Genomic DNA, 15,067 nt, shown 5'->3' with positions numbered 1-15,067 from the left:
GATAAACTGTGCAGAATATGCAGCAATATGTAATGATTGTTCCATAACTTTGGGCGCTCTCGGGCTCGCTTTAATTAATGTTTACAGTGAAAGGTCGCCAGGCACCGCTTTGCAACTGGGTTATGATTGACAGTCGGAAAGACCAATCAGAACCCAGACCGGGGTGATTGAGGGCGGCCCCGCCTGCAGGTTGGACCAATAGGAAGGCAGGATTGAGCAGGGAGTCCCGCCTTGCCGGCAGGGATATGAGCTGGAGGCGCGGGCAGTGAGAGAGAGCAGAGCAGCAGAGACCGAGCTGGAGAGGAGACTGCATCAGGAGCTCAGGTAACATAGGCAGGAGAGACTGAAGGATGTCCCTGGATATTAATTATGTATTTCCCTCTCACCCACCTCCTCACATTCTTTCCATCCGCAGCAATGCAACTGTCTGTGAGGAGACACTGGGGCTTCAAATTGTTTCTTTTAATTAAATTTAATAACAACTGTTCTTCAAAACGAGCAAACAAATGCTTATCTTTAATTACCTCAGAGGTATTTAGTGCCAGCAAGATAAATCGTGTCCTGATATTGTTTATGTATCCTTATTAGATAAAGTTTTTCTTTTTAAAAAAGAAATAAGCTTGACCTAAGGGAGGCAGAACAGGGTGGCCTTGAGATGGAGATATTAGTACAACGGGAATGAATAACCATCCAGAGGAATTATCATTTAATTAGATGAAACCAGAGTGTAAATGTAGTCACACTGAGGACTGCAGAATGATTCATACCTGCGAGAGGAAGGCTGGAGCTGTTTAGCAGCCATATGGAGAGACTGATGCTGAAAAATCCACAACACCAGCTCTTAGATGCAGCATATTTAAAAATGCTTTTTTTTTCAAGTATGCTTGTTGTTCAGGCTATTTGAAAGGATTATTTCCCAAGTGCGACAGTTTTATTTTCTTTTTTTATGATGGGCATGTAGAAAAATTCTGGACAGTACTGTATCCAGTTGAAGACTGAATCTATCGTGTGCAAAAGGTGGTGAGCATAGAGTATTCTATAGTTTAAATATTCAAATGATGAACCTGAAGTGTGAAAAGTATTTTAATGTACCTCTTACTTTATCAGAAGGATTTTCCTTTTTTTGTCAGATGTGCCAAACCACCATTTTGAAAATTTCTGCATGGAGGTTGAGAGTTAAAAATGCAATTTGAGTGCACCCCCTTCAGGAGTGGTCTAACTTCCATGAAAGGGTGCAGGATTTCTTGGAATACTCACTGGGAGAGGGGTGATTGGGGGCCTGTGATATGCCAATGCTGCGGAATCCTTCACAGAAGCAGTCAGGGAATCTTCTGATTTCCCACATAGCCACACCTCCCCTGTTTTCCATCAATCACTTTTTTAAACATCACCAGTTGATCTGCTATGATGTTACACATGGGGAATGAACATCAAGTTGTAATCTTCAAGTGAGTTTGGGATAGATGGTGGAAGATAATTTGTACAGATGTAATTCAGTCCTCATTTTAAAGCCATGCAATCTGTCTTTATTTCTGTGTTGCTTTATAGATCTCCATGTCTGCATTTATCAAGGTAAACCTGTGCTGTCAGTGATGCTGCATTGCTTCCCATAGTAGGAGGATGTAATTACAGTATAGTAAGTTTACATGGGTGTTTTCCATTATAAATGTAGATGGAGGAATTCGTTACAGAAGAAAATTGATGCACAGCTTGTGCGCATGCAAGATTTTTTAATGAAATTTTAGGCGATGGGCCAAGAATCCTTAGTGCAGGTTAGCACCAAGGTTAAGAGGTGAAAGAGAAGTTGACGTATATTAGGAAGTAGTGATTCGATGATATCAAGTTTGGGATTTTAAAGCTTAAGTAAGAAGGGAAGGCTGAGAGCGGTGAAGAGTCCAAACATTTTTCAGATGGTAGGAAAGCATGAATTAAGATTATGAGGTATTGAGTCTAGATCTCAACATGGTGTGGTTGCAGGAATAGTGTGTGTCGGCAGATGTATCTGCAGCTTAGGAGGAACAAGGTGGTTCATTCAGAACAGCACAGACTAGTAATATTGACTTACGTGAGGGAGAGACAAGAAACGTCATGACCGAGAGAGGAAAAAAATGTTGGCAGTTGAAATGACTATCTATAAAAGAGCACTTCTATTTTCTTGTCTTCTGTCCAAGAAAGAGTGCAAAGAGGTGGTGAACCACCTCAGATTTTGGAACAATATTTAGGAGCTGGATGGATTTGGCAGGAAAAGCAATGAATTGTTGAGTGGAAAAGATGTTCTTAAAACGTGAGCAAACTGCAAGCCCTGAAGGCAGATTCAGAGCTGGAGTTTGGAGTTGTACTTGTATAATTCTGTAATAGGTTGGAAGATACCAATATGCAAGTTTTTTTAAATCTAAGAATTCTTAGTGCTCCTCCACCTTTGTGGTCATCTGATAAGGAAGTCTAGAACAAGGGCCATAACTTTAAAATTAGAGCTAGGCCATTTGGAGTGATGTCAGGAAGCACTTCTTCACATAAAAGGTAGTGAAAATCTGCCACTATTTCCTTTATGTACCTTTTCTACTAACCCCTCCAACTACTGTTTTGACTGGGGTAAATAAAAACAAAAATCAAAATTTGAGATTAGTATATTTTTGTTTGGTAAGCCTATTAAGGATTACAGAACCAAGGTGGCTTCATGGTGTTATGATACAGATCTGCCATGATTAACTAAATGGTGGAACAGGCTCGAGTGGCTCAGTGGTCTCCTCCTGTTCCTGTGTTGGTGACTAGGATGTGATTCCTGCATTTGATGACCTCCCTTTGCAGTTAGGAAGCAGGTGATGGCAACTTTCCAGCCCTTCACCTAAGTGCCCACTTTCTATATATGAGGCAAAGCAGTGAGTGTTGACATGCTGCTTGCCTGTATAGGGAGTTAGAGCAAGACAAATTTGGAGGCATGTCTTAAATGGACATTCATTTACAGGGACTTCAAAATTGTCATTTTTCTAGTGATCATAAGTATGAACCCTATTAATCCTAGGCCTCCGACAGGCCAGAGATGTGCAGGAAGCAAGTTATAACACTCCGGCTGTTGTCTGCTTGGCTCCCTTCGGCTAAACTCAGCTACTCACTCAGAAGAATAGAATTTTCTTTTCATTTGCCAGCAACTATTCTCTTTCTTCTGGAGGTTTTGACTTACTGCTTGTTGTCAGCTGGTATTTTGCCTAATTGGCTGCTATTTATTTGTGTGCCTTACCAATAATGTCTCTGGCCTAAGAGACTACATCTTGGCTGAGCTTAATCCTGTCCTTGCTTCATGTCCGCACACTTGCACTTCCAGCATGGGCATCAGCCATGCTTAGTGTGTAGTACACTCCTCTTCTGAGTCAGAAGGTTGTGGATTCAAATCCTACTCCAGAGACTTGAATACACAAACTAGGTTGACACTCCAGCACAATGTTGAAGGAGAGCTACATGGTCAGAGGTACCATCTTTCAGTCGGTAAACTGAGGCTCTGCCTGCCCTCAGGTGATCATGAAAGATGCCCTGACAATATTTTGAAGAGCAACAGAGGCTTTCTCCCTGATGCTTTTGATCAATCCTTCGACCAACATCACTAATACAGATTTTCTGGACATAATCATAATGCTGTTTGTGGGAGCTTGCTCTGTGCAAAATTGGCTGCTGTATTTCTTACATTACAACAGTAAACTCATTTCAAAAGTACTTAATTGGTTGCAAAACACTTTTTTGGATGCCCTGAGGCTATGAAAGATGCTATATAAATGTAATTATTTCTTTCTTTATGGATTGTGATGAGTACATGAGCCTCGGCTCATGGTTTATGGTTGTTATTTTATTTCGACAACTGTCGGATTATCTTTCAGACTGTTTGTTTCTTGAGGGCAGAGAGAGTGAGACTGTTAAGACCATTTCTATTTGTGAAAGTCAAAGACACACTCACAGGAACTGCTGTGTCAACTGATCCTTCCAGCAAATGTTGAAACCAGGAATTCTTTACAATGGGAGTGAATGCTCCTTTGGAATTCCTAATTTGGATGAAGACATTTATCCGGAGTTCATTGTAAAAATGTTAATAGGATTTCAAGGGAGTTGCATGCCATTTGATTTGGCAGTTTTTTTGGCTGATGTCATTTGAATCTCCAGCCAGAACTTTTACATTATTGTTTGTTGGAAACATTGTGAGACTATGAATGCCTCTTTTCTCTTCGTAGTTTCCCTCGGACCAAGTGTGCAAACTGTAGATGAGTGACAGGCAGCCGATCTGCTTCGGGATCCCTGCCAATCGCACTTTTCAATGGGTAGCTAGGAGGCAAGAAACAATTTCCCAAAGATGACTCTTTCTATTTTATATCTCTGCCCACCTGCTTCACCTCAGTACTGCAGAGATCCTGAGCTGATGGGCTTGTACTCCACAGCTGCCATAGAGCAACTTGGCACTCTGTGCAAAATGATCACTTTTGCACACTGTTTCATATGCACTTTTATTCTGCCCTGTGTTTGTAGTGCAGGCTTTTTTTAATGTGGTCGTTTGTGTTGTGTATAAAACATATGTAGGGAATTTATATAATTGGCTATTTTCCCATTTTCTTTCCACCTTTTACAACTACTGGCAAGTGCAGTGAAATTCCTGGTTCCCTGGACAGCCGTTACTTTTTTAAAAGATTTTTCAGCTCCCACACGCTGCTGAAACAGACTATTATAGTAATATAGTTACTGAAATGTTGCCTTAATTAGTTCATTACGAAAACAAGGGAATATAGTTTCAGAATAAGGGGTCACTTATTTAAGACTGAGATGAGGAGGAGTTTCTTCTGAGGGTTGTGTATCTTTGGAATTGTCTATCCCAGAGAGCTGTGGAGACTGAGTCATTAGATATATTCAAGGCTGGGAAGGACTGATTTTTTAAAAATTACTCTTTTTAATTAATTCATGGGATATGAGCATCGCAGGCTAGGCTAGCATTTATTGCCTATCCCTAATTGCCCCTGAGGAGGAGATGATGGTGAGCTGCTGCCTTGAACCGTTACAGTCCATGTGGTGTAGGTGCACCCACAGCGCTGTTAGGGAGGGAGTTTCAGAACCTTGACCCAGTGATAGTGAAGGAATGGCGATATATTCCCAAGTTAGGATGGGGAGTGACTTGGAAGGGAACTTCCAGGTGGCGGTGTCTGGTGCCCTTGTCCTTCTGGATGGGTTTGGAAGGTGCTGCCTAAGGAGCCTTGGTGAGTTCCTGCAGTGCATCTTGTAAATGCTACACACTGCTGCTGCTGTGTGTCAGTGTGGAGGGAGTGAATGTTTGTGGATGAGTTGCCAATCAAGCGGGCTGTTTTGACCTGAATGGTGTTAAGCTTCTTGTGTTGTTGGAGCTGTACTCATCCAGGCAAGTGGAGAGAATTCCGTCACACTCATGACTTGTGCCTTGTAGATGGTGGACAGGCTTTGGGGAGTCAGGTGGTGAGTTACTTGCTGCAGGATTCCTAGTCTCTGACCTGCTCCTGTAGCCACAGTATTTATATGGCAAGCCTAGTTCCGTTTCTGGTCAATGGTGACCCCCAAGATGTTGATAGTGGAAGATTCAGCAATGGTAATCCGATTGAATGTCGAGGTGTGATGGTTAGATTCTCTCTTGTTGGAGATGGTCATTGCCTGGCATCTGTGTGGCACGCGTGTTACTTGCCACTTGTCAGCCCAAGCCTGAATATTGTCCAGGTCTTGCTGCATTTGGACATGGACTGCTTCAGTATGTGAGGAGTTGTGAATGGTGCTGAACATTGTGCAATCATCAGTGATCATACCCACTTCTCACCTTATGATGGAAGGAAGGTCATTGCTGAAGCAGCTGAAGATGGTTGGGCCGAGGACACTACCCTGAGGAACTATTGGGAAATAGGCAGGACAGTGGAGTTGAGGCCATGATCAGATCAGCTATGATCTTAATAAATGCCTGAGGGGATGATGACCTTCTTGGACTCCTATTTCTTATACCTGAAATTATATCTTAAGAAAATACATTGCAAATGTAATTTCTGTTCCCTTGTCCTTTTCTCCCCATTCGCCTTCTGTTTTATTTTTATCTAATATTTCTTGGCTTTTTTGGTTAAATTTCTTAAATAAAAGCAAATGACTGTGGCAAGCTAAAAATCTGCAGTTAAAGATAGTGAATGCTAGAAACACTTGGCAGGTCAGGTAGCATCTGTGGAGAGAGAAACAAAGGTTATAAGTTTCAGGTCAATGCCCTTTTATCAGAACTGGAAGATATTAGAGATTTAACAGTTTTTATGTAAGTACGGAGCTAAGGAAAAGGGAAGGGTAAGAAAAGAACCAACAGAGAGCCTGTGATAGGGCATGAGTGATTAAATAGGAAATGTGATGGTGCAAAGCAAAAAAGGAGTGAAATGGGACAAGTCTAGAAAAAAAATGGAGGTAAAGGAAGACTTCTATTTGCATAGCTCTTTTCACAACTTCAGAACAACCCAAAGCCCTTTACAGCCAATGAAGTACTTTCTGTAGTGTAGTCACTGTCGTAATGTAGGAAACAGTGCAGCCAGTTTGTGCACAGCAAGCTCTCAGAAGCAGAAATGTGATAATGACCAGATAATCAGTCGTGGTGATAATAGAAAGATAAATGTTGTCCAGAACACCAAGGGCTCCCCTGCTCTTCTTTGAAATCATGTCATGGAGGTGGTATGGAGGGGGGGGCCATCAGTTTGAAGTTGTCACAGGTGCAAGGAAAAGCCTTTACAGAGATGGCTACTGAGGTACGAAGTAGATTGCCACAGGGAGTGGTTAAGGCACAGACTATTACACCTTTAGACTAGCCTTGGCTCAGTGGTCACCTCTGAGGCAAAAGGTTGCGGGTTCAAGACCCAGTGTAGAGACTTGAGCACAAATTCTAGGCTGACTCTCTAGTGCAGTGCTGAGGAAGTGCTTCACTGCTGGAGGTGCTATCTTTCAGATGAGACATTAAACTGAGTCCTCGTCTGCCCCTGGGGGCATGTTAGATTAGCCTATTGTGCTGTTTTAGAAGAAGGGCAGGGGAGTTATCCTGGTGCCTTGACCAATAAGTTATCCCTTAACCAATATCACTAATAACAGATTACAGCTATAGCGTCTCAAAACCGGCAACCTCCGTACCGAGTCTGAGCCTGATTTTTAGATCTTGCAAGTTTCTGGGTCAGACACTTTGGATCAGTTGGGTCGGGTGAACCAAGACAAGCTGGGTTGGGTGGAGTCAAAGGTCGCTCTGACCACAGATTAAAAACAGGCTCACAGCTGATAACTAGTCAGTGCGCCAATGCAGCACCTAGCCGAATAAACCAGTAAGTTATTTTACAGATCTAATAATAATTAAAATTCATGCATGGCATTTGGATTTCACCAGTTTTCGGATTTGAGACACTGTACTTGTATCTGGTCATTATCACATTTCTGTTTGTTGGAGCTTGTGTGATGACCACAGCCGGTGTTAATTGCTGTGCAAACCAAATCCCAGAGGGAAACTTGGCTTACGGGCCACAGCATTTTTTTTGTATTCTGATAATGTGAAGAAGACGTACTGATCTCAGCAGTAAGAGGTTCAGTAGCACTGCTAGGAGTTTTAAAAATTAGAAGTAAAAGTTTTATTAACAAAATATAAAAGAAAACTTGAGCACACGAGAATACAGTTATACAATTAAGTTAATCTTACAAAGCATTTCCCCAAAAACTCTACTTGGTAAAGTAAACACCTTCCAGGCAACGCTCCCTTATAGATGTTTAAATATGAAATCCAGTAATACTACACAAGGCAAACTGCTGTAAGTTCAATGAAGGCGTACCACATGTTCTTTCCCTCTTCCACTCTGCGGTGGAATTCACTTCAGAATAAAACTGCTTGAGGCAGCCCAAGACTTTACTGGCTTGACTGGATAGATGATTCAAACTGCATCCTCTCCGAGCCCAGAGCTCCAGCTATCTCAACAGCTCCAGCTACCTCCAACAATCTTTAGCTCTCTCCTGCTCAACGGCTATCATAGTAACTCTAATATATCTTTTTCCCCTTTCATCTTTGTTCCATTGTTCTCACACACCTCTTTGAAACTCAAACTCTTCCAAATATAAGATCTTTCATGTTTCTATCTTGCCTTTGCTTTTGGGCCAATAAAATATCATATCCCCACTACTAGTTTACCTATGAATTCTTGCAAGATGCAAACATTTTCCTTTATACCTCTGACTCCCCTTTTGATATTCAAACAAACTCTCAACTTATCTAAAAAGGCAAATGTTAGATCTAGCCTATTTACTTGTACCTCAACTTAACACCTCTATCCTTTTCATGTTTCCAAACCCCCAGACAACCTGACTCCTATCAAACTCTTGCACAGCTCAATTAAAGCACACACGCACGGATACCTAGCTGCCTTTATAGAATAATACAATATTGCCCCAAAATATTTTTTTAAAAACATCGATCCTCACACTTGCTGTGTGCAAATTGGCAGCCTACATTACATCAGTGACTACAAGTATTTCATTGGCTGTAAAGCACTTTGGGATGAGCGGAGGTCATGAAAGGCGCTATATAAATTCATGCCTTTCTTTAGGTAGGTAAATATTCAAAGCACAGGAGGATGCAGGATAATGGAAACATAGCTTGCCAGTTCAACTATTTTTTAATTGCTTGATCAAATAGTTGATAAATTTGATTTCCATTTGGCTTCCTTCTGTGCTCAAACCTTGCACTTGTTCAGGGTCTGAGTGAAATTGCTAATTTAATTAAAATAAGTGTTGGGAAATCTAAATAATGCGAAATGCAGGAAATATAGAGGAGGCCAATCAGCAACGCAGCATGACTGTTGGGATGAGCTTCCTCCTTCAGGACTGGTGAAGGAGCCTTGATTTCTATCGTCCATTTGAGAGCAACCTTCTATTGTGGACTCGCTGGGTGGAGTTTGTCCAGATTTGCCTCAGGTGTTGGACATATAGCCAGCAGAAAGCATCTTTCTTAACTATCATCTCGGCTTGGATTCACATTCAGTGCCTCAACAAGTAAAGCACCAATCTTTCAGCTGACTAATAGCTCCTTCTTTGGCTTTGTCAGTTCTGGTCTGTGCTCCTTTTGAAGCCCTTTGGCGATTTTATTATACTTAAAACAGTCCATAAATGCAAGGAGTTGTTGGTGTTGTTCACTATAGCACTTCTTCCTCTGGAAGCCAGGCAATCAGTAAAAGGGGTGAAAATCTGGCCACAACAACTTGATCCTAATGCTTCTCCATGTCTGTTTCCAGTGGTGCTAAGTGTTATTCTCCTGTGGTAAGGGATGCATGATGGCCTCGCCCAGCCTTGTCCCATACGAGCTATGTTGCGTTATTGTGCAACACCTGAAGCTCAAGTGGGAAAGGGAATGAAAAATCTTCTGTGTGGATGACCTTGGTTTCAACATTGCAGTTGAAAACGGGCTAGGGAGATTATGCAAATAGCCACATGCTGATTCAGTGGGAATTGGAGTGTGAGATTTTCTCAGAATTGTGCTGATATTGTTGGAAATGCTGCAATTCAGCAAATTTAAATCTACTACAGTAAACTTCTGCATTTAGAAGGCTCAGTATAAGAACAATGCTGGTTAGCTTGGTCTTTGACAACTTGCAGTTCCGAGGGGTCTGAAGGAAAAGAGAAGCTGTACTCCATGAGGTATAGGATTTGAAACCTAGGAGTCTGATCAGAATTACACATTTTGTTTTTGTTTAGGATATCAGTGTTGGATGGAAGAAGCCTAAGAAGAAAAGGGGAAACGGGTGAACTGTTCCCAGACCTCACCAGCATGATTAGCAAATGTGAAATGTATGCACATTGTGCTGGTTCTTTACCTTGATGCTGTCATTAATTAAATTACGTTACATTGCAGTGTGCATTTATGTTGGATAACTGTAGCTTGTATTCCTTTGAATGTGCAGGATTGAGGGGTGATCTGATTGAGGTGTTCAATATGAGAAAAGGTTTCAGTAGAATCGATAAAGAGTATTCATTTATTCTGGTGGGGATATCCAGAGCTAGAAAGCATAATTTTTAAAATTGGAGATAGGCCATACAGGAGTGAATTCAGGAAGCACTTCTTCATTCACAGGGTAGTAGAAATGTACTCCGTTTATTTAACTGGGGAATTAGGTGGGTTCCTTTACAGTCATGTGCGAGAAAGACTTGTATTTATATAGTGCCTTCCATGACCTCAGGACATCACAAATGTACTGTGGGAAATGCAGCAATCAATTTGGCCTCAAATGGTGATTTAAATAAATGACTAGAATCTTATTTTTAAGTGTTGCTTGAGGGATAAATATTGGTCAAGATATCAGGAAAACTCCCCAGTCCTCCTTCAAATAGTGCCTTAGGATTTTTTTTTTAATGTCCACCTGAGATGGTATATGGGGCCTCGATTTTAAATTTACCTTCACTGATGTAGCCTTTCAGGTGCACAGCACTCCCTCAGTACTGCACTGGAGTGTCAGCCTAGATTATTTGCTTAAGTCTCTGGAGTGGGGTTTGAGCACATGACCTTCTGACTCTGAGGCAAAAGTGCTACCAACTGAGCCAAAACTGACACAGAAGGCTTTCCAATATTTGCTGTGCCTGAGGGTAAACCCAGGAAAATCTCTCCTATTAACTGTTGAGATTTGTGAAAGATAATACAAGGACATTGAGACTTGATTTCATGGTAATTGCTTCTGGTTTTGTTTTGGTCCTGGCTAAAATTGTGAGTGGTGTTAGATCATGGGAGGTGTTCAAAAGTGATGAGTTATTTATGGCTCACTGGCATTGTGTGTTCTGTTGACATTTAGTGCCACAAAGCAGGAGGGCAAGGGCTAAGGTCTCCCAACTTGGTTCTGATTCCAGTCTGAGCCTCAATGAGTGATGGTTGTGGCATCTCCCTCTTTGGATAGGGGGACTGAAATTGGACAGGATGACACCTCCTCTGACCAGCCAAAGAGGATGACGACAACAGTCTAGAAACTGACTGCCTGCTCATCCTGTCGCCATAGAAACATAACGGGGAGAATCTGGCGGTGTTTGCCAGGACCACTGGCTGTCCTCCAGTGACTATTCTTCAATGACATTGAATGTCAGCAGGCTCGTTAAATGTAAAGGGCTCATAGCTGAGCCTGGTCTTGTTGCTGCAGGCAGTAGGGCCATTGGATAGCAGCTATAACCCTTTTTTAAAATTTAACCGCCACCTAATAGGTCAGACAGGGGCATTACAATGAGGCCAATTGCAAAGCTCCAATTGGCTAGAATGAGCTAATTTGGTACAGAGCCTGGGATGTTCTGCTCTCTGTGGGTCAGTACTAAATTAGGCAGTGTATTTATCTAATAAATCATGGGCTCCAGATGGTAAAAATTCTTCCAAAGAATGTAACCAAGATCAGTGTGACCATGAGACTGTGCACTTAATGCCCACTTTCTTTGAAAAAGAAAATAAACTTTTCTACTCAGGATACCAAATCCTAATTAAAGCACGAGTGATGTTAAAATTAAACTGCGTCCCCCACATTATCTCCTTCATCCCCCCAACTGTATTTTTAAAAAAATGATAGAATTGCAAACACTACAGTGACAAATCTAGAAAATTGCTATGTTAACTGACTGCAACCCAGATAAGAGTCATTAAAAAATGTTTTTTGTAAGAATGCAATCTGTCCTCGATTTCTCTCTGCAATTGTTTGGTTCCCCCAGGATATTTCTAATCTTGGTGAGCATGAGTAATTCTCAAATGCCTTATAAATATCAAAACATAATCCTGCATTTCGCTTTGTTTAAGCTGCTGCTCCCCTGAAATTCCAACTGATTTTCAAAAAGACACACCGAACTAGACACAGTGCATCAGGCAGGGGCAGTTCACCTCTGGAAGTAGAGTTCAAATACTGTCCAGATTAGTGAGACGAAAGGCCGTCTCTGTGTGCTGGGGTAAAAGTTCAACGCAAGCAGTTCATTCAGTTCTGAGTGGCCCCAGGCCATCTGCACAAAACCAATTCTGAATTTGGCAAAAGCTTTCCATTCTGACTTGGAGAGGGCTGGTGCGGGAAATGGAAAAAATGCATTAGTGATTGCTCTGTGAGATTGGCACTGACAACTTGGTGTAACAGAGTTAAAGTAGCTTCAATGCAACCTTACGATACTTTGACTTTAGGGCACTTAATGGTGATGGGTTCCTCTGAAAGTAACGTATTGCATTCCTACATGTCCTGAACCCTCTGCCTGTCCACCTCTCCTCCTTTTAAAATGCTACTTACAATCTACCATTGACCAAGTTTTTGGTCATCTTCCTTGACATCCCCTTTAGTGGCACGGTGTTAAATTTTGTTTGATAACGCACCTTGGGATGCTTAACTATGTTGAAGGTGCTGCATAAAAGTAAGTTGTTGGTGGCAAAAGTACAGCATTTATGCTTTCCAAGAATTCTGATGGCTTAGCAACCTTTCTCATCTCTAACTTTTCTCTGACTCTTACAAAAATAGCGCAATTGCCCTGTATGTAATTGTACAAAGAAGTGGCTCAAATACTCTGGTGGTTTCCAATAGTTGACTTGTGATCACGGGATGTGTCCAGAAAAGGAACTTTTTCACACTGTCTTAGGTATGAAGTAATTTTCTCAGAATAAACTGCAGCTTTCATTTCACTTCATTGAATACAATTTTGAGTTGAGTGATTGTGGCAGCCAGCCATGAGTTTTGTGTTGGGACATTGATCACCACAGATCAGCTGATGGTTACCCCACCCCCCACAATATTCTGTCAATATCATTTCCAAATTAATGCGACTACTGAAGTTATGTCCCATTGCAACCTTAAGTTGCACAGGTTATCAGGGGATGCTAGTTCAATGCAAGTCCATCTTGGTCCAGGGCGCGTATTGTGTGAAGCATTCTCAGCTTATCTAGCAATGCCTTGACTCAAATCTCACTTGCAGCTATTGCAGAGAAAGTCTTGGATCCACCAGCCAAGGCCTAGCTAGCAGCTTGAGTGGTTAACAGGACTGTAGATCCTGTAATCAGAATTTTAATGCCGTAAAGACGTCATCTTCATGCAGTATGTTTATATTTTTTTTAAAGTGAACTTTTTAATTATCGTCCTCATTTTCAAAATCCTCCGTGGTTTTGCCCTTCCTTATCTCTGTAAACCCCCTTTAACCCTACAATCCTTGGAGAATTGTGTCCCTCCAGCATTTTGCACACCCCCAATATCCATTGGCAGCCTTGCCTTCAACTGTCTTGGCCCTACGCTCAAAATTCCCTCTTAACCCCCTCCACCTTTTTTTTTTAAGGTGCTCCTTAAAATCTAAAAGAAGGACTTGTATTTATATAGCGCCTTGCACAACCACCAGGCATCTCTAAGGACTTTATAGCTAATAGCACTTTTGAAGTGTAGTTGCTTTAGTAATGTAGGAAATGCAGTAGCCAATTTGTGCACAGTGAACTCCCACAAACAGCAATTGGTAATGACCAGATAATCTATTTTGGTGATGCTAACTTGAGGGATAAATATTGGCCTGGACACTGGAATAACTCCTTGAAATAGTGCCATGGGATATTTTACATCCACCTGAGGGGCCAGTTGAGGCCTCGGTTTAATATCTCATCTGAAAGACAGCATCTCCTGCAGTACAGCACTTCCTCAGTACTGCATTGGAGTGTCAGCCTTGATTTTTGTGCTCAAGTCCTGAAGTCCCACACCAGGACTTGAACCCATAACCTTCTGACTCAAAGGTGAGAATCACCAACTGAACCACAGCTTTTGATTACCTGTCCTAATATAATCTTGTGTGGTTTGGTGACAGTTTTGTCTGTTAATGCTGCTGTGAAGAATCTTGAGACATTTATTTTTACTATGTTAAACACTATGGCCAGAATTTCTGCTTTTGGGGGTGAGTGCAGAGTCAAGACGATTCCCAGCTCCACAAACCCAGCCCTACAATGTTGGAGTTTTGGTCTGGGGTGGGTGGGTGAAAATTGGATTCGTGGCAGGTGACCCCAGAAAGAAGTCATACACTGCCAGGTGCGGAGGCAGGCTGAGTGAAAGGCTGGCCGTGTTGCACAGTCACTAAGGCTATGAAAATAAACAATAAAACAAAAGGACCCTTGCCTTCCATGCCAACCAATGCCCCTCTACACATTCCCCATAGCCATTTTTAGCCCCTATGCCAACCCATGCCCCCCACCCAATGCACTTTTTCCCTTACACCTACTATGCCAGTTTCACTAATATCCACCATGGACAGATCTCGGGACTCATGCTGAGACTAAATAAAGTTCTTGTCTATTGATTAATTCACAATTTCAAAAAAACTTTTTTTGTTTAAAAAATACATACACTACATTTAAATTTATTTAATCCCTTAAGTGTGGATAAGTGTGAGGTTATCCATTTTGGTCGGAGGAATAAAAAGGCGATTTATTATTTAAATGGAGAGAAACTTCAGAATGCTTCAGTGCAGAGGGATGTGGGTGTCCTCGTGCATGAATCGCTGAAAGCTAGTATGCAGGTACAGCAGGTAATAAGGAAGCCAATGGAATTTTGGCATTTATTGCTAAAGGAATAGAATATAAAAATAGGGAAGTGTTGTTGCAACTGTACAAGGCCTTGGTGAGACCGCCCCTGGAGTACTGTGCACAGTTTTGGTCCCCTTACTTGAGGAAGGATGTAGTTGCATTGGAGGCAGTTCAGAGGAGGTTCACTAGATTGATCCCAGGGATGCGGGGCTTGTCTTATGAGGAGAGATTGAGCAGTTTAGGCCTATACTCTCTAGAGTTTAGAAGGATGAAAGGAGATCTAATTGAGGTATATAAGATGCTAAAGGGGATAGACAAAGTAGATGTGGAGCGGATGTTTTCCCTTGTGGGGCATTCTAGAATGAGAGGCCATAGTTTTAGGCTAAGTGGTGGTAGATTTAAATCAGAGATGAGGAGGAATTACTTTTCTCAAAGGGTCGTGAATTTGTGGAATTCACTACCTCAGAGTGCAGTGGATGCCGGGACGTGGAATAAATTTAAGGAGGAGATAGATAGATTGTTAATCAGTAACGGGTTGAA

General features: G+C 41.8%; 1 protein-coding gene across 4 annotated transcripts in view; it reads left to right on the top strand.

Annotated features, from left to right (window-relative positions):
* Positions 1–15,067, top strand: part of LOC144688640 (engulfment and cell motility protein 2) — a 218,015-nt gene that overhangs the window by 24,879 nt on the left and 178,069 nt on the right. For 3 of the 4 annotated variants that reach the window (XM_078555444.1, XM_078555445.1, XM_078555440.1), the window contains exon 1: positions 237–324. The exons of the other annotated variant lie outside the window; for it this stretch is intronic. The gene's annotated coding sequence lies outside the window, so the exon portion shown is untranslated. Of the gene's footprint in view, positions 1–236; positions 325–15,067 lie in introns of those variants that run through there. 4 annotated transcript variants of the gene reach the window in all.

The sequence above is a fragment of the Cetorhinus maximus genome, chromosome 13, assembly GCF_964194155.1.
Source record: "Cetorhinus maximus chromosome 13, sCetMax3.hap1.1, whole genome shotgun sequence".
NCBI lineage: Eukaryota > Metazoa > Chordata > Chondrichthyes > Lamniformes > Cetorhinidae > Cetorhinus > Cetorhinus maximus.
Note: the sequence above shows the minus strand (reverse complement) of the source record. Positions and strands in the feature narration are given on the sequence as shown.